We start from the raw sequence: 26,034 nt of genomic DNA, 5'->3' as shown, positions 1-26,034 counted from the left end.
CAAAAAAAGATTTTTTGTAAAACTATACAATGTTCAGAACATGTTTCACAAATAAATTATTTGTGTAAGGACATTCAAGCCAAGAAAGAGGACACAATAAGGCTACAATTTGTACTATACATACATGTGTTTTACTGCATTTTAGCAGATTTCATAGTCATATTCATACAAATCCATTTATTTTATAATTTATAACTCTTCAGATTATTAATCAAATAAAACTTATTTCCTCTTTTTCCTTCCTTCCTTCCTTCCTTCCTTCCTTCCTTCCTTCCTTCCTTCCTCCCTCCCTCCCTCCCTCCCTCCCTCCCTCCCTCCCTCCCACCCTCCTTCTTACCAGGTAAGAAATAAGAAAAACACTAATTAATCCCACATGTGAACAAAGGAAGTGACTCAGAACAAATGTAGATCAAAGACTTCAGTGAAGGCATTTTTCCTAACTCTACTGAGCATGCCCAAGATGGTGTCCTATTGCGTTTGAGGAGGACTTCAGGGAGATGATTGTCCTTCTCAGGGCTTGCAGGGGGTACCCTATTCCATCGTTGGCTCCAGGTCCAGCTATGAGAACTTCCTGGGACCTCGGGGCTACCCTTGAGCTGCGATTTCCTGCCTTGTAGCCAGAATGTTGTGAGTGAAATGGGGTGGTTGGTGGTGAATGGAGAATGGAGCGCGTCTGCAGCTGCCGGCATGAGTGTGGGACGCCCTGCCTGGGGTTTCTGCTGCTGCCGCTCCCCACGCTGTGGTGTTATCCCGGTTGCTCCCCCCAAAACTTACTTATGGACGTGATAGGCTGGATCAGCGGGGAATGGCAATTTTTATTGTAAATATCAATTGGGTTTTTTTGGATACTTTATTTAATGTCCCTTTTAATTTTTTTAATATGTGTTTTCTTTTATGTTGTATGCCGCCCTGAGTCCTTGGCAGAAGGGCGGCATATAAATCCAATAAACCTATAAACCTAAACCTTTCCTCCCTCATGATTTATAGTGTCATCTAGCATCATCCAACAATCATTGTGAAGGTAGATGTGTAATGATAAAAAATTTATATTGCCTCAGCAATAGAAGAGATTATTAGTGAGACACAAGTCAAGATAACTATGAAGGACAAAAGGAACCAAATTGCTGTGGCTGTTGCATCATGGGCAGTGTTAAGGATTAAACCAGTGACAATGATGTTGTCATAGGTGTTCCATGAATGCTTGAAGAAATGTTATGATTTAAATCTTGAATTAAGTTTTGAGGTTCTGTGGCCATGGTATGTGGCCACAAATGGTATTTAAAGGAGTCCTTGGTGAAGAAAAGGTCCGAAACCACTGAATTAAACAATTTCCATAAATATTTTTCAATTCATTTTTGGATAGTTACTTTAATCTCCCATTAGTTGAGGAGCCATAGACTTTGCCTTGTGAATCAAGCTATCACTATACCATGGCTTTTGGACAAACCTAGTTTAAGCAAATAATATGCTTCCAAACTTATCATATATTATCTGACAGCCAATGTCCTGGAGTTATCAGAAAAGATTTTGCTTACTTCTAAAAAAATCAATTATTAAAAAACTGGTATTACTATTTGAAACCTTTTATTGCTCCATATTAATATTTTGCAAACAAGGTTTTTGGATAATAAATAGCTGTTTCTTCAGAGACAGCAGCTGAATGAATATGTAATCATATGGAGCAAAAAGAAATCCACCTTTACGTACTTGTAATAGTTATTTCAGCTGCATCATATAGAATATGATTGGAAAATTATTCTATAGAATAGAATAGAATAGAATTCTTTATTGGCCAAATGTGATTAGAAACACAAAGAATTTGTCTTTGGTGCATATGTTCTCAGTGTACATAAAAAGACAAGATACATTTGTCAAGCATAAGCTACAACACTTAATGATAGTCATAGGGTACAAACAAACAATCAGGAAACAATCAATATCAATATAAATTGTAAGAATACAAGCAACAAAGTCCCACAGTCATAAGTTGGAGGAGATGGGTGATAGGAACGATGATACGATAATCATATACTTTTCCAAACTTGGTATTTTTCATATGTACTTGATTACTGCTGCTTGATTACTAACCCATAGTCAGCATTGATAAACCTTCAGGGTCCGTCCCCCCACCAGTTGGAAAAATTATTATTTCTAAAGTATTAAATTTTAAATCTAGCTCTTAGATTACTCAGCTGTAAAAAGAAAGTAAGTCTCCTTTGATGCTTTTGGTTGTAGGTAGCTTATTTTGGGAATGAAGTCTGGTATTTATGGATCTGCTCTGGGGAGTTAATGTGCACATTAATGTGTTGAACTTATCATAGAAGCTTCAAAACCTTCCATTGTCAATAAATGCTTGAGCTAATTTGGTGTAGCAGTTAAAACGCTGACCTGAAAACCAGGTCATTCTATTCCCATTTTAAAGATGAAAGCCAGCTGGATAACTTTGGTCCAATCACTCTCTCTCAGCCCAAACCAACCCAGTGCAAAGGATTGTTGTTGTGGAGAAAACAGGAGCAATAATTACATATATTGGCTGACTTGAATCATAATATAATAAAGGTGAGATTTAAAAAATTCTAATAATAATAATAATAATAATGTCACAATAAGGTCACAATCATAGACATCGCAATACCAGGTGATAGCAGGGTCGCTGAGAAGGAACATGAAAAAATTGCAAGATACCAGGACTTAAAAATCAAAATTCAACGACTATGGCACAAACCAGCAGTGATAATTCCAGTGGTAATTGGCACACTGGGTGCTATTCCAAAAGCACTGGAATTACATTTAAAACAGTTAAAAATTGACAAAATCACCATCAGTCAAATGCAAAAAGCCGCACTGCTTGGATCTGCACGCATATTACGAAAATACGTTACGACGTCCTAGGCCCCTGGGTGGGGCCCAACTAGTAACCAATGCCAAATCCGGCGAAACAACTGGCCGCTGTGATACAATTGTATAATAATAATAATGATGATCCCACTAACAGTAATCTTAAAAAAAAAGAAATTAGGCTACCAAACAGCCAAAGAAGCTGAAAAAATTTCGCATTTACTATATATGGATGATTTGAAACTCTATGGAAAGTCAGAAATAGAAATCCAATCATTGACAAACACAGTCCGAGTATTCAGCACCGATATTTCAATGCAGTTTGGCATGGAAAAATGCGCCACTGTATCCATAAAAAGAGGCAAAATCACTGCATGTGAGGGAATTGAAATGCCCAATGGCCAACTAATTAAATGCAACGAAAATTAAGCCTACAAATACTTAGGCATTCTGCAGTTGGATAACATCAAGCATGGAGAAGTAAAAACTATTGTAAGGTGAGAGTACACCAACAGAGTTAGGAAAATTTTAAAATCTAAATTGAATGGTGGAAATACAATCAAGGCCATAAATACCTGGGCAATACCAGTTATAAGATACACAGCTGGTATAGTTAACTGGACACAAGCTGATTTGGACATTTTGGACTGAAAAACCAGGAAACTAATGACAATGCACTACAGTTTACATCCACGTGGTGATACTGATAGACTATATCTGCCCTGAAAATCAGGTGGCAGAGGATTATTACAAGTGAAGCAAACAGTTGAAGAAGAAAAACATGCACTGGCTGATTATTTAAAAGAAAGTCAAGAACATCTATTAATTGAAGTAAAGAACAAAAATCTACTGAAGGCCCAACAGATGAAACAAGAATACAGAAAATGTGATAAAATCAAGAATGGAGAGTTGGCAGAACAAAGCACTGCATGGCCAATTTCTGGAAAAAATAAAAGATAAAGTGGACAGTGAACAAACTTGGTTATGGTTAACAACAGGTACATTAAAGAAAGAAACAGAGTCACTAATCCTGGCTGCGTAAGAACAAGCTATCCACACCAATGCCATTAACGCCAAAATCGAAAAATCCTCTGATGATGCCAAATGCAGACTTTGCAAAAAAGCTGATGAAACTGTTGATCACATACTCAGCTGTTGTAAAAAAATTGCGCAGACTGATTATAAATTGCGGCACAATTCAGTAGCACAAATGATCCATTGGAATTTGTGCAAAAATTATAATATTAAAACAGCAACAAACTGGTGGGAACATCAGCCTGAAAAAGTCACCGAAAATCAGATGGTCAAGATCTTGTGGGATTTTCGCATACAAACAGACAAAATACTGGTGCATAATACCAGACATCACATTGGTTGAGAAAAATAAGGTCACAATCATAGACATCGCAATACCAGGTGATAGCAGGGTCGCTGAGAAGGAACATGAAAAAATCGCAAAATACCAGGACTTAAAAATCGAAATTCAACGACTATGGCACAAACCAGCAGTGGTAATTCCAGTGGTAATTGGCACACTGGGTGCTATATCAAAAGCACTGGAATTACATTTAAAACAGTTAAAAATTGACAAAATCACCATCAGTCAAATGCAAAAAGCTGTACTGCTTGGATCTGCACGCATATTACGAAAATACGTTACAACGTCCTAGGCCCCTGGGTGGGGCCCGACTAGTAACCAATGCCAAATCCAATGAAACAACGGGCCGCTGTGATACAATTGTATAATAATAATAATAATAAATACAAATGGTTGAACATTTGTATTAAGAATTCCTTTCTCACAAAATTGCTGGTAATTCTAGGATTCTAAAAAAAACATGTATCAGGGGTATTGCACAGGTCATTTCTGTCTTGCAATTGCTTTATTCAAGTTGAGGAAACAAAAACCTGCACCACACAATTGCAGGCTGGGACAAAGACTTCACACTGAGGAGCAAACTCTATGGAAAAGAACTACTTAGGAACCTTTTAACTCGGAAACTACTGATAAACCTCCAAAGAGAACTATATTTCTTAAAGAAAAAAATTATCTATACCCCCAAAATTATCCAAGGGTAAATAGAATTCAATGTAGTTCAGGGAAATAAAAATCTAGTCTTTAATCTTTTGCATTGATTTCTCAGATTGTTCTTTTAATTCCATATATTAACTTTAAGCAGAAAAAACTTAATCAGGATAAATTATTAGAGAATAATTAAACAAACAGAGGCACCATAAAGAATTCCTGTCATGTGCAATGTATCCTGGAAATCTACAATAATAAACTATAAACCCAAAGAAATTGAAATAAAAGATAAAAATAAAAAAAATATTATTTTAAAAAAGCGGAACCCTAATCATGGGCTGTACATTTATAAAAAAATCACATTTGCAAATTCAAAAATGTGATACAAATAAAACTGTAAAACAGATGGTGCATAATTTCTTTCTGAAGCTAAGGATAGTCCAGAGAATTGGCAGAAAAATAAAACCAGTTCATTGAAAATCAAGGATTATGCTCAAAGAAACTTTAAGGATATGCTTTCTGTTAACTTGAAATTGATGAGGTTGGAAAGAAGTTGATTCATTCATAAGAATATTGAAAGGGATAATAAAAGATAGTGGAGAGAGGAAAGAAATGAGGGAGGGAGACATGGAACAATAAAAAAATAGTAAGTCTTCTGAGCAAAAATACGGGATTAATAACGTAGTACGTGGATATATGTTGTATACAGAAATACTCTCTCTCTCTTTCTCTCTTCCTCCATCCCTCCATCTATCTATCTATATTACAAAAATACGGGATAAATAACATAGTACATGGATATATGTTATATACAGAAATACTCTGTCTGTCTGTCTAGTGCTTAAAGAACATATCTTTTCCATTAAAGACCTGCAGTTTTTAGATCATGTTGTAATTTAACACCTCTCATTTTCCAAATTAAATACAATCTTAGAATGTATACATATGCTATTAAATCCACAGCATTTTGCATTATTTTTTCATTGTGCAAATTACTCCGTTGCTTTTAGGAAGTGTTTAAACTATAATGATTTGCCCTCTTCTGTTGGGGAAAAATTGACCCTCCCACCCACCACTCCCAAATGAGCCATGTTCCTTCTGGTGCTCTCAGCATTTTTAGAGGAATATGGAGGCCTTTTGCAGAGAATCAAGAAGTAGAGTGTTACTCAACTCCGTAGAAGTTCTCCACCTTTGCCTTATACACACAATTTATAAGATGCCATATACCTTGCTCTGGGGCCATGAAAGCATTCAGCACAAACCTTGCAGGGAAGAATAGGTGCAGGACAATGCAGAGAAAAAGAGTTAACCAAGTGTTGCCCCCTTGCATAGTGCAAGAGAGAGCCCATCCTTCCTCCTACCCGGGCCTAGACAGCCTTCTGTCCATACGGAAGAAAAAAGAGCAAGAAGTTCCCTTCCTCACCCACATGACATTCCAACTGTCAACCAATTGTAACCATGACTACCTTTCTCCTTTACTGGTTTTCAGCTAGGTTCCAGAGAATGTTTGGATTCTTTGTGGACATATTAACTTCAGCTCTGTGGCCTAATACCTTGCTGTGTACTGCCCAAAGTCCCATATAATGCTCAATTTTCAGGAGAAGAACATATCATTTCTAAATCCCTCAGTTGACTGCTGGACTCAATAGCCTTAGCCAGTGGTGTGCGCACCCTCTTAGGGCTGATTCTCTCCTTTTGCAAATTGGGGCTGTTGCCACAACCAGAGATTGTTGGGAGTAGAGAGTAGCGATGAATATTGGATATAGGATAATGATGTAACTATAAATGAAATGTACTTATGAGTAAGCAAGCCAAGCTTTCCAATGTTTAGATTTAAAATAACAAAAACCTGTGGCAAATATAAGATAAATAGCAATTTGAAGAACTTTGCTTTTTTGTTTTTTTTAACCAAATCCCAAGACAGAGAAGAAAGAAAGAAAGAAAGAAAGAAAGAAAGAAAGAAAGAAAGAAAGAAAGAAAGAAAGAAAGAAAGAAACATATTTTTATTCTGTCTGACAAAATCAAGGGCTTTCTGATTAGGGGGTAATGTTTTCTGACTGAATTAAGCCCTATCAGATTCAAGATCCTTTTTTAAAAAAAGCATCACGAAAAAGTACTTTTAGGGCTAGAGGAATTATGTTTCTTTTAACAGTAGTTTGGAAAACAATTGTAGCCAGGAATGAATAATAATAACTCCTCAACAGTTATCATTGTTCGGGAATATGATTTACATCCACTGGACCACCTTCCTCACAGCTTGAGGGCGCCCTGTTTCTACACAACTTCTAACCATTTCCTGTCCTTATCATCTCATTATTACAATGCAACCCAGCTCCTTTTTTTGAATCTGAAACTTGCCTATTTGGGAATCTTCCTTCCTTTCTGAAGTTCAGTGGAATCCCTGAACCCTGGAGAGAAGCTTTCTGACTAGGTGCTGCTGCCAAAGAAAATGGAAGGTGAGAGATTTACTGGAATTCTGCTGATTTTATTTTAGCAAAATTCAAGTTTCTTTTATTTTTCAGCAACCATAGTAATCTGAATTACGAACTTTTTATAAAATATTTTTGCTTTAAAATCTATTTCCTTTTCATTGCCCACTTAAGCGTCCCCCCTAGATTTTAACTTTAACATCTCAGAGGAATAATAGTGCGAACATTCGGTCAGAGTAATACATTTGTACTCCAATTTCTTACTAAGTTTCCACAATTTACATAACTTTGCTTTATATGCCTCTTTGCTCGTATGCCTGCTATTAGGATTTTTCAACAGATTTATTTTTCTTATATACTGTAATATTGAATCAATCAATATATTTCTAGAAGAATTATAAGATTTACAAATATATTACCAAGAGACCCCCCTCCCCACCCAAATGGCTGTATTTCTAAACCTGCAAAGAACATCCTAAAATGTCACTAAAAACTACAAGAAAAAGTTTAGCTTTGTTTTTTCTGGTTCTCATAACTTCTCAAAACATGAATTATATATTTCAGTACATGCTTTTTGCTGACTAGTAAATTAGGAAATATTTTAACAGAAAATATTTGTCATAGGTTAGAATCTTTAGAAGGAAGTTAGTTAAACCATTACCTCAATAACAGTTTATTAAATTAAATATCAAAATCCTCCCACAAGTAAGTATATATTGATTAGGATGTGGCTGCTCTCACAATTAATATACAATTCCAATTTTCCTTTTTATTTGTTATATAGAATATAATTTCAGATATAAAAATTTAAAAATATTGCATGTTTCAAACATTTTAATCTGGAAGTTTAAAATGTCACTGCAATCAAGATAATCAGAATCAGTTACCTGTCATAAATGTTGTCTGCCATTGTTAGGAGCTTTGCGTTCCAAAGTAAAAAAACCCGAAACAGGTAAATTGTGAATTTCTATATCCAGCACAGCAGGTTGAACTCTTCACTATAATTCCATAAGTGATATTAAAAGATCCCATCTGTCAAGTGAATTTGTGCTCTAAAAAATTTATGTGTCACAAAGTGAAATTTCATGTGTTTATTTAAAAGAAAGCTTCTTTGAAATCAGTGGGGAATTCCTCTCAGTCAACATGATTTGGTTCTAGCAACAATGTTTGCATGGTGCCAAAACAGTTTTTAAAAGTGTGCTACACCTTTAAAAAGTCTCTGCATCTAGTGAGTTGGTACTAACACATCAAAACAAATATACTTTTTATGTCTATGTGTTACATTTGAGAGAGGAAAATGCAAACCTGTGAAATGAACAGTAGGATTTAAGATGTATGTTATTTATATTCCTGTGTATAAATGTAAAACACCACTACACTTCTTTTTTCAGATTGCATTCAGGTTAAAATATATTTTTCGGATTAACATAATAAAAATGAGGCAGGTGTCTTTGATTTTCTTCCTAATGTCAGAAGCAAAATAATTTCTTTTCCAGTTGCATTCTTTCCATTTTATTTAGTCCAACATGGATTATACTTTTTCTATGATGTTGAAGATTTAGATTTTCTCCAAAATGTGGCCCAATATTTTTAATATTGTTTTATTGTCCTATCCCAAACAATGATATTTTAGACTAGCCAAAAATACAGATGATTATTGCAGAGCAAGAAAATAGGCAAATATAATGCAAAATATTAATGCAAAGACTAAGCATTCTTGTCTTCAAAAGAAGGAAGAGGGGAGGAAAAGAGAAAAAAATTGGGGGGAAAAGATTTCTGAGACCCTCCTGCAATCTTTTCACCTTGTTAGGTAGTGATAATATATATATATTTAAGTATATGTTCTAGGCAAATGGAGGGAGCTCAAATTTTAAAATAAACTTTTAAGTCTTTATATCAAACTCTTCCCTATTTCTTTTTTTACAGGCAAAGATATACAAATATATATTATGCCCTAAGATTAGATGCATTTTTATTTTCCTGAGAAAAGAGCAATTAAAATCCTGGGACAATGGAAAGTTAAAATATTCTACTTTACAAATGTGAATAACAAAACATTACCTGGTACCCCATTCTTAATTTTAAAAGGCTACTTTTTTAAAAAATAGAAAAAGTTGGGAATGGTAGCATGAAGTAAGAGGTGTACTTAACAGTATCATTAGTTGGGGATTTCCAGATCCTAGATCTCATTCCTTTTGGTTCTCCAAACCCAGTTGCTTTCTTAATCCTATGAATAAGGAGTTAACATCCATAGGTCTGTTCTTGTCAGACCTGTAAGCCGCCCTGAGTCTCTTGAGAGTGGGCGGCATACAAACCAAATAAATAAATTAATAAATAAATAGAGGTTTTCTTGGCCTCTGCAGACTGGGGAAGGTTTAGGTGTATGATTTGCCCCTTCCTCATTTTAAATACTGTTCTGGCCATTCAATTATTCTTCAGAGACTGCATTTCCTAAGTCTTCAACAAAGATAAAATATTTCATCAGCCTTTTTCTCACTGGGTTCCTGTCATTAGCCGTCCAAGGATATCCAGATGATTATCATTGGAAGATTTGGCTATTTCGTATGTAAAGCTAATTTATAGTTTTTGAAGGTATGTTCCAGGTCTTAAAGGTAGAAACAAAGGATTTAGTTGACATTGGAAATACATTTGCAAAGGAAAGGTCCACATTATTGGTGAATGCATGCCTTCTATGGACATCTGGACATGAACTATGGATTGTTAAAATATTATCTTGGATAACCTACAAATCTGAGGACTAAGTGTTTTTTCTTCATATCAAATGAATTAACAGATATTAGTAAAAACCCTAAATGATATCCTTTTGTTTGCTTATTTCTTGGGCAAGTCATCCAATTATTTTTTTCTTATTGGGAATAAATCTTACTATGATCTCTCCCTGAAGTTTATGTCTGTTTCTTCCCCCCCCCCCCCCACTTCTTTTCTTTTTGTCCCAGAGAAAGTTTGAGGTCACCAGGCCCTATTTAAAAACTCTGTGAGTGAAAGTTGTTAACACTGACAGTTTTCAGCCTTCATTTTAGTTCTCTCCAACTCTCTATAATTTAAACCTTCAGAAGTGAGTGGATGGAGCAGCTATGCATACTGATCATTGAGTACATACATCCAAAAACCATTGACCTAAAATTCAGGGCAGTTTTTCCTTTCCTTTCTATGAAAACCCTCTTTCAATACGTCCTTTTTCAATACAATCTTAATTGTCAGATAATGTTACATGTGCTTAAGCTGCAGCTGTTCTTTAATAAGTACAATCACTTTCATTTTTGATATCAAACATTATTAGCTTTCCCCCCCTCTTTACTTGTAAAAAAAGGTGTTGTGGTCAATTTGCAAGCACTCTTTGCTTCAGATGTCCTTGGTGCATATTGTTGAAGTAGAATAGAATAGAATAGAATTATTTATTGGCCAAGTGTGAATGGACAAACAAGGAATTTGTCCTTGGTGCATATGTACCATAGAGTCTACACCTGCTGTTGTGTCTTTATTCTGCAAGAATGTACAACTTATGGAGGCAATCCTTTCAAATATCAACATAGTGGGAAAGTACATAAATATTTTTTTAAAAATATATGAGAAAATGAAAAGGTGTGTATTGTTTTGGTGACAATGGATCAACATGTTCTTAAACTTTAGCTAAATTCTGCAAGTATCAAAGAAAAGGAGAAAAATAAATAAGAAGTAGTTTTGCTTAACTTCAAAAAAGATTCAGGCTGTCCTTGAAAGTGTTGTTTTGAAACTCCTTAGTTTCTTACATGGGATGAGAGCGTCTCAATGCATAATAATTATGAGAAAAAAGTTTTGAGATATTCATGTTTAGAGATATTTCCCTTCTTTTTTGTTATGATGCACACTTTTTTCAATAGTGCTTCAGCAAATACGTTCTCTGGGTTTTTCACTCAAATAAAGCTGATGGCATCTATCTAAAGTTTACATGTGAGAAACAACTGTTGAGGAAGGTAGCAATGAGTGGCTATCAACTTCTGACTTATAGCTCAAGAACTAATTGGCTTTACTTGACCTTCCAGTTTCAAACATCATGTAAAAAGATTTTTTCCAATGCATTTCTGTGATCGTTATTTGATCAATATTGTGTATCCTGGTATACATAACCCATTTTAAGTGATATGGAGAGGAATCATCCGGGTACCATCGGCGGGTCAATGTCGGCTGGCGACCCCCTGGGGGAGGGCCTTCTCTGTTGCTGCCCCGGCCCTATGGAATGATCTCCCCGTAGAGATCCGAACCCTCACTACTCTTCCGGACTTCCATAAAGCCACTAAGACCTGGCTGTTCTGGCAGGCCTGGGGCTGTTGATCAGCATCCAGCCCCATTTTAAGTGTATATATGTTGCGTATTTTTAAAATGATTATATTTCTATTTTTAATTTTAAATTCCCTTGTTTGTCTGTAAGCCGCCCAGAGTCCCCTGGGAGTGGGCGGCATACAAATACCAATAAACTGGAAACTGGAAACAAAAGTACCATCTTTTTTTTTTTAATTCCACAGTATTAGGTATCTATTTTTTAAAGTGTTATCTGATTAATAATGTACAGATGTATTAGGTACCTATTTTTTAAGCGATATCTGATAAATACAGATTTTAAAAATAATCTTGAAACAGGAACAATTAAAATGTTACAATTTAAGCTACAGTCCATATTTCTTGCAAGTGGTGAAGAAGCATGGGACAAGAGATTGGATTAAATTCCTTCACTCAACCTATTTCATGTTAATCATATATTCCTAATTCTGTAACTTCCCCACCCCCACCCAAAAGCACTTGGTTTGCTTAGGGAGATAAAAGCAGTGTTTTGATAGTGGTTTGGAAAAGTCTTCATTTATCAAAGTTTGTATATTCAGAGCTTGCAGAGGCCCCGTGTATGTTCCATAAACCTTGGTGGTAATGCAAGGGAAGCGGTTAACACTTTCCTGCTGCTTCAAATGAACTAAATTTCTCAGTTATGTAACAGCCAGGAGCAAGATTTTAAGATTTTTCAGATTCCTTGATAAGATGATAAAAAGTGGAGTGAAAGGAAGAAATTAACTTAAAAAGGGAAACTGTAATATTGCCTTTAAAAGAGGAAAATTTGATCTTCATCAAAGGCAATTGATCAGTTTTGCAATGAACAGACCAATCATGCAAGGAAAAGAGCCTGTTAAAAACAACTGGCCTATGTCATGGATGGGAATTGGCTGAGCAGTTGAGGAGCACTGGATGGGAGTAAAAGCCTTCTCTTTCATGCCTGGATTGGATTCGGGTTTGGGATGGAAATGGTGCACCTTTAACAGAGTTGGTAGGTCTTCTAAAGCAACCCCCTGCCTGAGTAGGAGACCCTACCGCATTTTTTTACAGATGGCAGTCCAGTTCCTTCTAGAAAACTTCCAGTGACGAAGCTCCCACAACTTCCGAAGGCAAGCTGTTCCATTGGTTGATTGTTCTCACTTTCAGAAAAATTCTTCTTATTTCTAGGTTGAATCTCTCCTTGATCAGTTGCCATCCATTATTCCTTATCTGGCTTTCAGGTGCTTTGGAAAACAACTTGATCCCCTCCTCTCTACAGCAGCCCCTCAAATATTGGAGTACTGCTATGATCTCTCCCCTGATGCTTCTCTTCACTAGACTAGCCATGCCCAGGTCCTGCCACTGTTCTTTATATGTTTTAGCCTTCAGTCCCTTAATCATCTTGGTTGCCCTTCTCTGCATTTTGTCTTGAATATCGGCATCTCTTTTATAGTGTGGTGACCAAAACTGGATGTAGTTTTTAAATTGTAAATACCTGCTTGGTATTCTGCTCTATTTCTTTAGAACCTGGCTGTCTAGTTTTATAATACATTTATTTTCATATTAAATTGATATTCCATTATTAATGTCCTGTACTTATTTTTAACAATTGCAATGTTGGAGTGCAATAAAGTTACTATTGTTGTTGTTTCAACATGTAGCAAACCAGTTCTAATATATATGAAAAACTTTCTCTTTCTAATGAGTCTAAACTTCTGCCTCAGTTTCTGCCACTGGATAAAAATTAGGGTGTTTAAACTTCTCAGAGTGCTTTCATTTCCATTCTTATCTTTTTTTTCCTAAAAAGAAAAAAGTGGCAATTGAATAATTTGCCCCAAAACTTCAATATGATCTTGTACTGAGGTGCATATGTGGCATGGGGGTGCAGATTGTCCAACCCTGTCCTAAGTAAATTTCAGGGACATCCACAGAGGAGATCAAAGAAGTCACAATATAGCCATAACCATGCAATAAAAATGCAAACATGCACTAGGCTCAGCTTGCAGAGACAATAAATATTAAATATTGCATCAGAATCTACCCAGAAATTACATGCATTGCTTTAGGAGTGAATTTTCTGTCTTCTCTTCTGATAATTTATTTGCCCTTGGAAGTCTGGGGATATATTTAGTTATTACATGAATTCCACTGCAGGTATTACAAGACATTGTATAGATTTCTTTCAGAGCTGTCACTTTGGAAAAGTGTTCTAACGTGAAAAATAAGTTTTCAAAATAAGAACACAGTTCTGAGCCCTTGTGATCTGTACCCGCTTGCATTACAGAAGTGATACAGTACAGAGTTTACAAAGACTGAGTTCTTTCTTTGTGTTTGCCTGTTGTAGATTCACCAGCTGGCTTGGACCTCAGCCGTTGTCAAGAACAGACAGAACATGCAGGTTTGGGCCATTAAACTCTCCTCATTTCCTTCCTTAAAAAAGCTTCTTACCTACTTGTGACAGGGCCCTTTTGGACAGTGGTACAAACCAGCAACAACCTTCCCTGTGGGAAGCTTTTACTATATTATTATATATTACATTTTATTATGTATAAAACTTAACAAACTTATTTATCTTCCTACCTTACTGCTAAGTCTATGCCATATTATCCAATACTCAAAGCATGCTGTACCTTAAAAATAGCCTAATGAGGTCTCAAACCTCATTAAAATTCCTGCTACGGTGATTCGTCCTCTTCCTCAACATTTGTCTTTGTTTTCTTTTCATTAAAACTGTATCAGGTTTACGGGATATTTTGAATGATGGGGGTCCTAACTCATATCATGAAACAGAAAACATGCAGAACAGTGAATATGAGAAAGAATATAATTCGACTAATGAAAGAGAGAGAGAAGGTAAAGTATAAGCTGTACAATTAAAATTCATAATTTGGTAGACAGAATGTGACATAAATACACACACGCATGCATACACATACACACACACACACACACACATTAATTACATAAATAAAGTACCAGAATTCTATTGTTTGTACAGGTAGTCCCCAACTTATGACCACTATTGAGCCAACATTTCTGTATTAAGTGAGACATTTGTTAAGTGACATTTGCCTTATTTTACAACCTTTCTTGCCGCAGTTGATAAGTGAATCACCACAACTGATAAGTTAGTAACATGGTTGTTAAGTTAATCTGGCTTCCCTATTGATTTTGCTTGTCAAAAGATTGTAAAAAGGGGATCACATGACCTTGGGACACAGCAACAGTCATAATATGAGTCAGTTGCCAAGTAAGTGAAGTTTGATCACATGATCAGAGGGATGCTACAAAGGTCATAAGTGTGAAAAATAGTCCTAAGTCACTTTTTTCAGTGTCATTGTAACTTTGTACCATCGATAAATGAACTCTTGTAAGTTGAGGACTACCTGTAATAGCATCATCATGAAGACACCAAAACAGCAATGTCTTCCATAACCTGAATGGGTCTACTGGGCTTTCAAGGCACATAGAATAGGTTGTGGGGAACTGGGATGGGAGTGAGGATTAAGAAGATCGTGTGGCGTAACAGACCCAGGACAAAGATTGGTTGATGGGAGGCAGGAACTACATGGGTGGCAAAAGCAGGAGATGGTCAAATCTTGACTCCTCGGTTACAATCTAACTTGTTCTTGCAAAATTGCCATTAACTGCAGCTTTAGATTGAAATGGGTAGTGATAGCCTGAATTCTAACAGAGAAAAAAGCCGTCTCCAGGTAGAAAATTTACAAGTTTGGAAGGATTCAGAACAGAGGTGATATTCTGCCCGTTCACCCGGGTTCGGACGAACCGGTAGTGGTGGTGGCAGGAGGCTCTACCCACCTGCCCAGACATCATCATGGATGCGCTGTGCATGTGCAGAAGATTCTGCACATACGCAGAAGCACCGCGCGCACGTTCCCAGTTCCGAATCGGTAGCAAAGGTAAGAGGATTTCATGCCTGATTCAGAGGGCAAATCAACTCAATTTTTTTCACCAACAGAATTTAGCTCGGAAACGTTGCCTTTATCTCTTATAGAGTTAGCAGAACAGTAACTGTCTATGCATCAAAAAAAAGTGATAAGCAACAAGGGAGATAAAAAGGAAAAGGTCACGAACTTCCTCTTTATTTCCCTGTACTGCAGAGGCTTCAAAGTTTAAGCCAAAAAAGGGGGGGAAGGGAGGGAGAAGGACTGATTTTATGTATTTAATATATTCTATTTTGCATACTTCACACTGAAGAGAAGTAGCCTATTCAAACAAAAAGAAGAAGAAAAAGACAGTTAGGTGTGAACTTATCATGCTTCTGCCATTTTTCATGCTTCTTTTCCAGAGAAGACAAATTCCTAACTACTACTACTGGGAATTTCTCCCTACTCCATTATAACCACTTAAACACCACTTAAAGTTTTTCCACACTGCTGTTGCATGTTTGTATAACATATGAAATATATCATGGCTTATAATGTGTCTTGGTTATATAACATTAAATGACAATACCTGGCTTCTTACAATATGTCAAAGCACACACTACTGAAATTCATCTTTGTCTTGCTTAGCATGTTGTGCGTACTAAGGGTGATCATTTTCAAATATGTATGTTTCCAATTACCACTAATGGTCTCTCCCCCATTACAACCATATTTATTTTATTTACTTTTCAAGACTTAATAGCCATTTAATCAAAACTGATTCTGGAAGTCCCAAAGTTCACATTCCCTTCCCCTCCAGCCCTTTGTTTCCTGGCCAACCAAACTTCAAGAATCTAGGAAGACTAGCAGAAATATGTCATCTTTGCAAAGATGATATGTTTTTGCTACTTTTCCTAGACTCTTGAAGTCTAGGTTTTACTTTACTTTACTTTATTGTCATTGTACGAATATACACAGTTTACACATACAACAAAATTCACCTAACACCGAGACCAGGCCCAACACACATAACAATCTCCAAACATACACCCATGAGTTTTCACATGCCCTAAGTTTTGCAGACCACTATTGTTCATAGACAACCAATCTATAAGCAACCAGTCGGTTTAAGCTTAATTTTGTGTTGCTAATTAAAAAATAAAAAAATTGGCCAGAGTCTTCTGAAACCCCTTTAGCAGTGCATATGGTGAAGAATGAAAAGTAAAAACAGAAAAGGGATTGGTCATCGCTATTGTTGGCAAAGTTCAATATAGATTTTCAACAAGGCCGTTTCTAGCATGCTGCCCATTCAGTGCTATACCTCCAATAAAATGCTGTCCTTAGAAAAGTGCTGTCCGGCCCATCCATCATGGGGTAAGAGATTTTGTTTTGTCTTTCTCAAGCAAATAAACTTCCTACATGCATAATTCTCTTTCAGTTTTCAGCATGATCATACGACATTCAAAATAACTGAATAACAGAGTTGGAAGTTTTGATTGTCACTATTAAGTCTTGAAAAGTAAATAAAATAAATATGGTTGTAATGGGGAAGAGACCATTAGTGATAATTGGAACGGACCTTAGACATCTATTATTCCAAGCAGGAAACACTGTAACATTTCAGACATTTGTTGTCCAATCTCTTCTTTAAAAGTCCTAATCCTTGCACAGAAGTTGGAACTGAGAATCTTGTATGCAAATCCTCCTCATATTAACACCTGCTTGTATAAATAAGAGCCAAGTGGCGCAGTGGTTAAATGCAGCACTGCAGGCTACTGCTAGATCAGCAGGTCAGCGGTTCAAATCTCACCGGCTCAGGGTTGACTCAGCCTTCCATCCTTCCGAGGTGGGTAAAATGAGGACCCAGATTGTTGGGGGCAATATGCTGACTCTCTGTAAACCGCTTAGAGAGGCCTGAAAGGCCTATGAAGCGGTATATAAGTCTACTGCTATTGCTATAAATAGACAACGTTTGTACTCTGCTGACAGAGAAGTGGCATCTTGTATGAGTCTGTAGAGATTCTCAGTCATCCAGGTCATGGTTGTCCCAAAGATGCTTTTTTTTCAGGAGGCAACTTAACTTTCTTGTTTTTCCTTTTGAAGATGTATCGCTTCACATCCAAGAAGCTTCTTCAGCTCTGACAGCCTCTTCCATTCTCCACTATCTTGTCAAAGCTGAAGAAGCTTCTTGGATGAGAAGCGAAACATCTTCAAAAGGAAAAACAAGAATGTCCAGTTGCCCCTGGAAAGAAAAGCATCTTTGGGACTAGCATGTTGTATCTTCTAAAGACAGACAGAGAAATAAGGACAGCTCCCTGTTTGTGTGAACTCCATGGCCAAAAGTAAGAGATTCATGGGGATATTTTGCCTGTGCATAGAAATACATTTCTTTCTCCAACATTACTACACCATTTGCTCTCCCCCCCCCCCAGCAACGAGTGACATTGAAACCATGCCAAAGTTTTTGTCAAGGAGTATTGCAAGCATTATTTCATATTACATAGGACTCCCACAGACCTTTGAAGGAAACATGGTGATAAGATAAAGAAAGCCTGGGCATCTGAAAAGGCTTTTTTTTAAAAAAGAAAAACAAAGATAGAGAAAGCTACGTGGAAGAGATAAACAACAATGGGCATAGAAGTCACTTATTTTCATAAAGAAAAACGAAGACAATTTTTATGTGTTCATTTAAAAAGGTCAAAAAACCACTGTGGAAGTTTCAAATAACTTCTTTAAAGACATGTCTTTTCTACGTGGGAATTTGAAATCATAGATTTGGTGCATGCAAAAAAGGAAAAATAACTGCAGCATAAATGTTCCTACTTCAGGCTTTTAAATTAACTGGTGTGGTGATGGTGGTGTTTTATGGGCAGGAAAGAGGAGCAAAGAAGGTGGGAAAATCAGCCCAAAGTACACTTAGGCTTGTAGCTGAGGTTCCAGCCACCCTTGCCTTAGAAGACATGTGGTTGTGCTAGGAAAGGAAATGCCGTGTTTTTCTAGTCAGAAAATTAGATCTTGTGTACCGTCCTACTGAGTTAGAAAATGGGGTGCAACTGAAAAAAAAAATATATTTATTTTTAAATGAAAGTAAGGTGCAGGTGTGGGGTGATGTAGCAAACTCAGCTGATATTTTTTTCTGCAGGTTCAGTTAGCAAGCAATTACAGAAATTATAGAAAGGATTAAAAACCTGAAAACGTTGGTGGAACCTGACACACTACAATGGCATGGCCTTCCTTTGATTGTGGCCATGATTTGAAACTCATCGTCAGATTTTATCATTTTATCTTTTTCCTTTATTTTAATAAAATATAATTCTATAGTTAAGAAATAAATGAAGTGCTTCTCTTTTCAGTATACATAGCGCAAGCCCAGCGCAAGTCTTCCTTTCTAAAGATATTTAATTGTAAGCATATGTATAGCCATAAGAGAGGGATACATATATAGGCACAGGACCAGGAACAACATACAATGTTACATACAGAGAGCAGCACACATAAATGAAGAAACATGATTCAAAAACCATGTAAATGAGCATGTAACTATTTGATTTAACACAACTCTCCTTCCACAAGTAAATTAGAGGTAGTCTTCATTTAATAACCGTAACTTGAGTCTGGAATTTTGATTGAAAATCATTGCATTTGTTAAACAAGTCTCTAAGTGACCTGATGCAATTTTATGATTGTTTTTATGAACAGTTGTAAGGTAACCATTAAGCAAATTACATGGTCATTAAGTGAATCACATGATCATTAAGCGAATCCATTCTCCTAAATTGAATTTTTTTGAAGTAAACCAGCAAAATGTGTTGTAAGCCATAGTAATGATTGGCGGGATTGTGGCATCCCATAAAGACAAACAAAGCCATGATGATAAACTAAGTTTCTGATCCGTTCACTATTCAGGAATTCGTTATGAAACCATATCTAGAATGGGCTCTTTGAAATAGGAAAATAACAATATCAACCACCATTAATATAATATTTAGTTATGTTTTCTGAGATAAAGTTGCTTCAAATACCTGGATGCCTTCTACGTTGGAAACATAAGTTCCAGTATTTAAAAATCTTAATAGTATTCCATGTCTTTATTTCAGAAGAATGCCCCGCTTGTCCCCTCCCCCTCCTTCCCTTCTTAGAAGTGAACCAGTTTGCACTCTGCATTCATGCTTGGTAGGGAATTCAGAAAGTTTTGTTGCTATTTTTAGCTTGTGAAATTTCCACCAGGTGTTTACTGTCTGTTTGAGTTCATTGAGGCATCACCCCAAAACTGAATTATTTAAATGAAAAAACAAGACAAGTTCAAAACGAATCCCTTCCTATCTTAGTGAAAAGAAGAAAACCCCTCAAAAAAAACAAAATCCAAACTCAGATCCACAAGGCCTATGTCACTCCCTTTCATGAAATTAAAAATGATATTTCTGAATTTCTTCCCACTTTACCAAAACCATAGTGTAAATGAGTGAAGTTCAGAATGACAGATATTAAGAGTGAAATGGTGTAAAAGAAATCATGGATAAATTTCTTCTTCCTCGCAACTATCCCCAGAAGCCAACCTGCAAGATAACAATTTTCTAAGTTAGCTTTTATGTCTATAAATTATTTAGACAAACAAGACATTGGAGATCAACATCGATATTCTTTCTCCAATCTTTTGTGACCAGTTTTTCTCAATGATAAATGCTAAAAGAAACACATTCTTCAAGTTTCTCTGATGTTGATAGACATTTTCCATAAGGACCATTCATCTTTTTAAATAGATTTTGTGATAAGAGATGGATTTTTCTAATTCAGGTTTTTTTTCCCCCAGCTTGCTTTGAAGGATCAGGGGTATTGCCTAATTTTAGGCCAAAGTCCAGTCACTTAGACATTTGCCCCTGTGACTGCATGTGGCTTCATTTCTTCCTCTTCATTTCTTCCTTAGTTTATATACATAGCAAGATTCAGCCATTTTTTTGATGTAATTGTACAATTTAAGACCATTTGTGGCCTCTATAATGTAGGTTTGGGAAAGCCTTTCTAGCAACAATTTAGTGAAATATTTTAAATCTGCAAAAAAAAATTGAGGAATGAAGAATGCATAGAAATTTGTCATTGCAGAATGTAAAGGTGGAAATTACTTCAGTTATCCAGTCCATCCCTCAGTAAATACAGGATTCACTAGATCATCTGTTTGTAGACCTCCAGAGAAAGAGAATCAGCATTATCCACCAGCTGATAACTCATTTAGTCCTGAAGGTCCTCTTGTATGTGACTTAATAGTTTTTGTTTTGTTTTGTTTTGTTGTTAGATGGGTAGGTAGGTGAAACAGCCATGATACTGTTTCAGCTGTCACATTAGCTATTCTGACAGTTAGTGAAAAACCAATGGGCCAGGAAAACTAACCAGTTAAAAACCCTAATGTTGAAGAAATAGTAATAATTATTTTGCTCACTTTGTAATATGAATCATCCTGATTCGTACTTAATAAAACAGCACAAAGTAGATATCTTTTCATTTTTGCACTTCTCTGTGTTTTATGATAGTTTGATACAACATAAAAATGAGTACAAAAATATATTAATTAGGAGGAAAAATAGATCTAATTGTTTAACTAAATTAAAACCTCTCTTTTGCTTTCATCTGTCTGTCTGTCTGTCCGTCCGTCCGTCCATCCATCCATCCATCCATCCATCCATCTATATGCTAAAACAAAAAGGGGGGGGTATATTTTCATGCCTCCTTTGAAAAAAAATAAACTAAAATTGTAAATTGGTACAGAAATCAGATGGATTGAAGTTGTGAATGAAAAGCTGTAGAAAATGACAGATAGATTTGTCTTTCTACACAAATATATTGCTAACCTTGACTGCTTCCTAATGAAACTATATTTGATGGTGCATTTGTGAGTTATGTAAATAAAAAATTGTTTCTGACATTAAAACCTGATATTAATCCTGAATTCTGAAAGAGTAAGAAAGTGAATCAGGCAGGAATATCTGTATAACTGGGTGAAGAACTGCCTTTTTATGACACTTTGGAGATCCTTCTCTACAGTTTTAAAAGCCTTAAAAATCTGTGGTTAAGAGGACCTGTCTTACTTGCAATACTCAAAAGAATTTAAATAATTTCTGTGTTGTTCAATGGAAATGTCAGGTTAGATAAAAAGTGTGATAATTTTAGGATTACCTCCAGAATCATGTATTGAGATAAATCCTTGTGTTAGCCTACCCAATAGATTCTCAATTAGCACTCCAAACATCCTTCTCATAGATTCTTAGAGGGCCACCTCAAGCATCTCCATCATGGATTTCTGGGAATGGCCCCAAAGAATCTCAGTGTGCTTATATTGTAATGTAGATCCATCCTAAATATTAAATACTTATCACTTTTGCCTAGAGGCAATGTCATTTAATTTGTTACAGCTAAGTGAGAGGTTTGGTGGGTGTTTGTATGTGATGGACTGCAATGATGTTTTGCTGCATCAAACTCTTAAAGCTAATGGACTGCTGTTGACACATTTCTAGGACATTTTAAATAGGATATTTAGGAAAGGATAGCCCACACATTACTATTATATACCTCATATATTGATGAAGGTGGGCTGTATACCAAGCAAATCATCTACAAGCATGAGGTGTCTTTATCTTGGAATTGTTACAACAACTCAGGTGTGACATTAATTTGTCCTATTAAGATGACTGAATTCCTGGCATCTGGGTGCATCCTTATTGTTAATTAAGCATAAAAAAGAAAATTATAAGTGTTTACAACTTGTAAGGTGTTTTATTTGTAATCTTTGGATCCTGTTTACTAGTTTGGGTAAAATAAGGCTTCTATAGACATGAGAACAAGCTTTACTTTTCAAATGAACAAAAGAAAATATTGCTAGGTATGAACTAAATTGTTGAATTTAGTGTGATTTCAGACTCTCAGAAATATTACTTCAGTAAATAAATAATGTTCATCTGACATATCTTCAGAAACTGACTTCTTTTTCTAATCTACAATGTACTGATTTTCACTCCCTTACAGCAATATTGTGATGATTGCTGGGATAGATAGGCAAAATAAATTTGAGTTTTCAAAGCAAGATTTAATTTTTGCAGAAGTTGAATTTAGCTTCTAGAATGTTTCTTTTCTTTCATGTTATATTGGCAGTCCTGTGAAACCCATTTCACAATATGGATAACGAATCTAGCTCAGGAGACCCATCTAGTTTTATTTTATTTTAAAGTTTCAAGAAAGTTCTGAAAAGAAGTTTTAGTTATATATGAGGTGAAGTGGCAGAGAAAGCTATTTTTTTTCTTAGAGAGTAATTTTGTATGTAAGAGAAAAAATAATAGAATAAGAATATAAGTAAGAATTGAAAGGGTTTTTAAAAGAGCAGCCAATAGCTCCTTCTTCATTATCAATATAAATATGATAATTACAGAGCAGCATCCTGAAATTTCAGTAGTAGTTATTGTCAGCTAAATAGATACAGAGTGACAAACTAAACTACAACATACTCTATAGGTTTAGTCAGATGTTTTACTGAATTCAGTGAGATGTACTGAGACTTATTAGGAGACGATACAATACATTTTCAGCTCAACTATATAAATTCTGAGCTTTCCAGTTTTCATCAATGGGAACAACACTGGAAGTTTTTAAGAAGAGATTGGACAACCACTTGTTTGAATTTGTATAGTTAAATAAAGTACAGGGCTTCCTGCCTAAGTAGGGGATTGGACTAGAAGAAGTCCCATCCAACTCTGTTATTCATCTATTGATGATTTTTTGCAGTTTTCAATAGGCTGTAAAAAAAGCCACTATAGTGTCATAGCTATTAGTTAAGGCATTGGATAGTATTGGGAGGATTCCGGTTTCGGTCCATCCTCAGCTCTGAAAATTCCAGGGTGATTTTGCTCCCCGCTTCTCTTTCAGGTAAATCAATTACAGGAGGGTTGGGATGAGGGAGAAAAAGGAGGAGATAGCATTGATTACCATGATAGCAAAGTAAAAGCAAAGTAAAAAAAATTAATAAACTGTAATGGGTTGAATGTGGTGGGATTTAAGGAAAGCTTCCTGATCATACTCATACGCATACTGCCATGAGTATGTTTTTTTTATCCTCTAGAAGTAAACTATCAGTCAAAGCAAGATTATTCTCATTGCTGCCTATCTTTTGCTGACCAGACTATTTATTTATTTATTTATTTATTTATTTATTTATTTATTTATTTATTTATTTATTTATTTATCCATCCATCCATCCATCCATCCATCCATCCATCCATCCATCCATCCATCCATCCAATTTATTCACTATCCATCTTAGCACAGGGTAACTCTTACAATATTATTTGAACTGGGTTGCTTGTGATTAAACAGTTATTTTCTCAGTTTTGGTTTTCTGCCAGCCAGCATATGTTTTCCATTGACTTCTTAAACAAAGTGCATTGAAAAATTCAAGGTTTTCTTTGTGGGGAGCTTTCCACAGCTGGAGCATGGTAAAAAAAAATTCAGGAGGAAGATTCAGGTGCATCCTTTCAGTTTCCTACCAGAAGTTATCAAAGGCTGAGTTACTTATACAAAAGCAGGTGGTTTAGAAGAAAGGCGAACAGCAGATATTTTTTACCATGGAGGAACCTCAAAAAAGAAAAATACCAGAATGAGTTACTGTATATATACCCAGTGGAGTTCCCAGAAAAAAAAATTAAGAAACTCCCCAAATAGAGGACTGGTTTTCTTTTGTGCAACAACAACCAAAAACTCCTGACTTTTGGGAAAAGTGGTATTTTTTATGTGAAAGAATTGGCACGAATCTGATTGTTTTCAGAATTCAGCACTGAGAAGTATATAAACACCTTTGCAGGCAAAGTTAATAAATAAAGCAACATGAGTTCTCTAAAAGTCATTCCCCTTTTCTGAGTCCCTCTTTTTCTTGCAAAGCTTCTCCTTAGTACTGAACTGCAAAAAATGGAAGGCCTCTTTTTCTGCTTAAACTGGTTACATCTCACTGCCACAGTACTCCTTCGCGGTCTTACCTGAGAAAGTTCTTCAGCAACACTTCTTCTCACTTAGAAGCTGCAGTACAAAGGTTGTGAGAAACATTATCGTTAGTATCCTCTTAGGATGGTTGAAACAGTAAGGCAGGTTCACAGCTATCATTTTAAGACTTGTAGAATATTTTTGGGGGGATTTTCATATGCCATTATTAATCTAGTAATAGAATACATTTTAGCAATACTTCTGAAAGATCTTAAATAAGATGTTATTTATGTGCTACCTATGGTGTTTCTGAAAACACAGAACATTCAACTTTTTTTCTTTGAATTGGGATATATCAGCTTCTTTCAAGAAGCTTTCACAATCCATATGGACAGTTCTAAGTCAACAACTGCAGTTGTACTGCTTATCCCTCCCATCCTTCAATATCCTATTATCTAATACAGTGTTCTCCAACTTTAAGACTTGTGGACTTCAACTCCCAGAATTCCTCAGCCAGCCATATCTTAAAGTTGTCAAGTTGGAGACCCTTAATACCTGGATTTCCCAATGTCTAGGCATAGTACATACCTTCTATCCTCTCTCTCCACACCACCCAATTCACCAGACCCATGTTGACATGGTTGATTGATTGATTTCTTGGTTTATGGTCCAGTAAATAATGGTATAGTCATAGGAAAAGGACATACAGCATTACTGAAATATCATCATTACAATTTAGATTGCAACACGTCCTAGTGACTGGAAACATTTTGTATATGTACAGTATATTTATAATTAACCCTCCCTCATATCACTTCCCTTCAAACTGTATAGAATTTACTGATGTGTATATATCCATAAATAGATGAAGCATGTTGGTGAAGACTATGAACAATATCTCTTTTTTTGGGGGGAGACACTGTTATTCATGAGTTGAAAGAGAATATGCATTGATTGGCAGACAGTTCTTTCCAAATACAAACCTTACAAACCTAAACTGAAAACATAATCATATTCAAACTATTTTAGTGACTTGCCACAAATGCATCCAAAGTAGCGGCCACTATGTCTTTAAAAAAGGAACTCTTAATGGAAGTTAACATTTGAGCTAATATTACTCTTCCAAGTTCCAACCTATTCTGAATGCAGCAAACCTGCTTTGTAATGTAGGTGATGTCAAGAGGAATGAGTACTCAGAATGCAGTCCTGTTACTTGAAATCCATTATCACAATGCTTATGCTGGAGATAGGCAGTTTTTTGGAAACTGAAAAAAATATCCCCTTCATTCAGAATCAATTTACTACATTTATATTTGCTAAATGGCATGTCAGTCTGTATTGCTGAGCTATGAATATATGGAAGGAGAATAACATCTGCAGTTAAGGTTCATTAAACAAGTTAAATGAATGTTTTCTAAATCAGAACATAAAAGAACATTTTTGAATCAAACTGAATGTTCAGTTTAAAGTTCTATTCAGTTTTGACATCAGAATTGAGAGAGCCAGTTAAATGTACTGAAAAAGGCATCAGGCTAGAAATGGGAATATAGTAAGCTCTAGCTTAAGCACCAAGCCAGCTGGCTGACTTTGGGCCAGTCAG

General features: G+C 35.9%; 1 long non-coding RNA gene across 1 annotated transcript; it reads left to right on the top strand.

The window, feature by feature from the left end:
- Nucleotides 1–7,272: 7,272 nt before the first annotated feature.
- Nucleotides 7,273–14,439, top strand: LOC116520979. Its single transcript, XR_004256871.1, has 3 exons — nucleotides 7,273–7,320; nucleotides 13,937–13,990; nucleotides 14,332–14,439. It is a non-coding gene; the product is annotated as an uncharacterized LOC116520979 (long non-coding RNA).
- Nucleotides 14,440–26,034: the final 11,595 nt, after the last annotated feature.

Source organism: Thamnophis elegans, chromosome Z (genome assembly GCF_009769535.1).
Source record: "Thamnophis elegans isolate rThaEle1 chromosome Z, rThaEle1.pri, whole genome shotgun sequence".
Classification (NCBI taxonomy): domain Eukaryota; kingdom Metazoa; phylum Chordata; class Lepidosauria; order Squamata; family Colubridae; genus Thamnophis; species Thamnophis elegans.
Note: the sequence above shows the minus strand (reverse complement) of the source record. Positions and strands in the feature narration are given on the sequence as shown.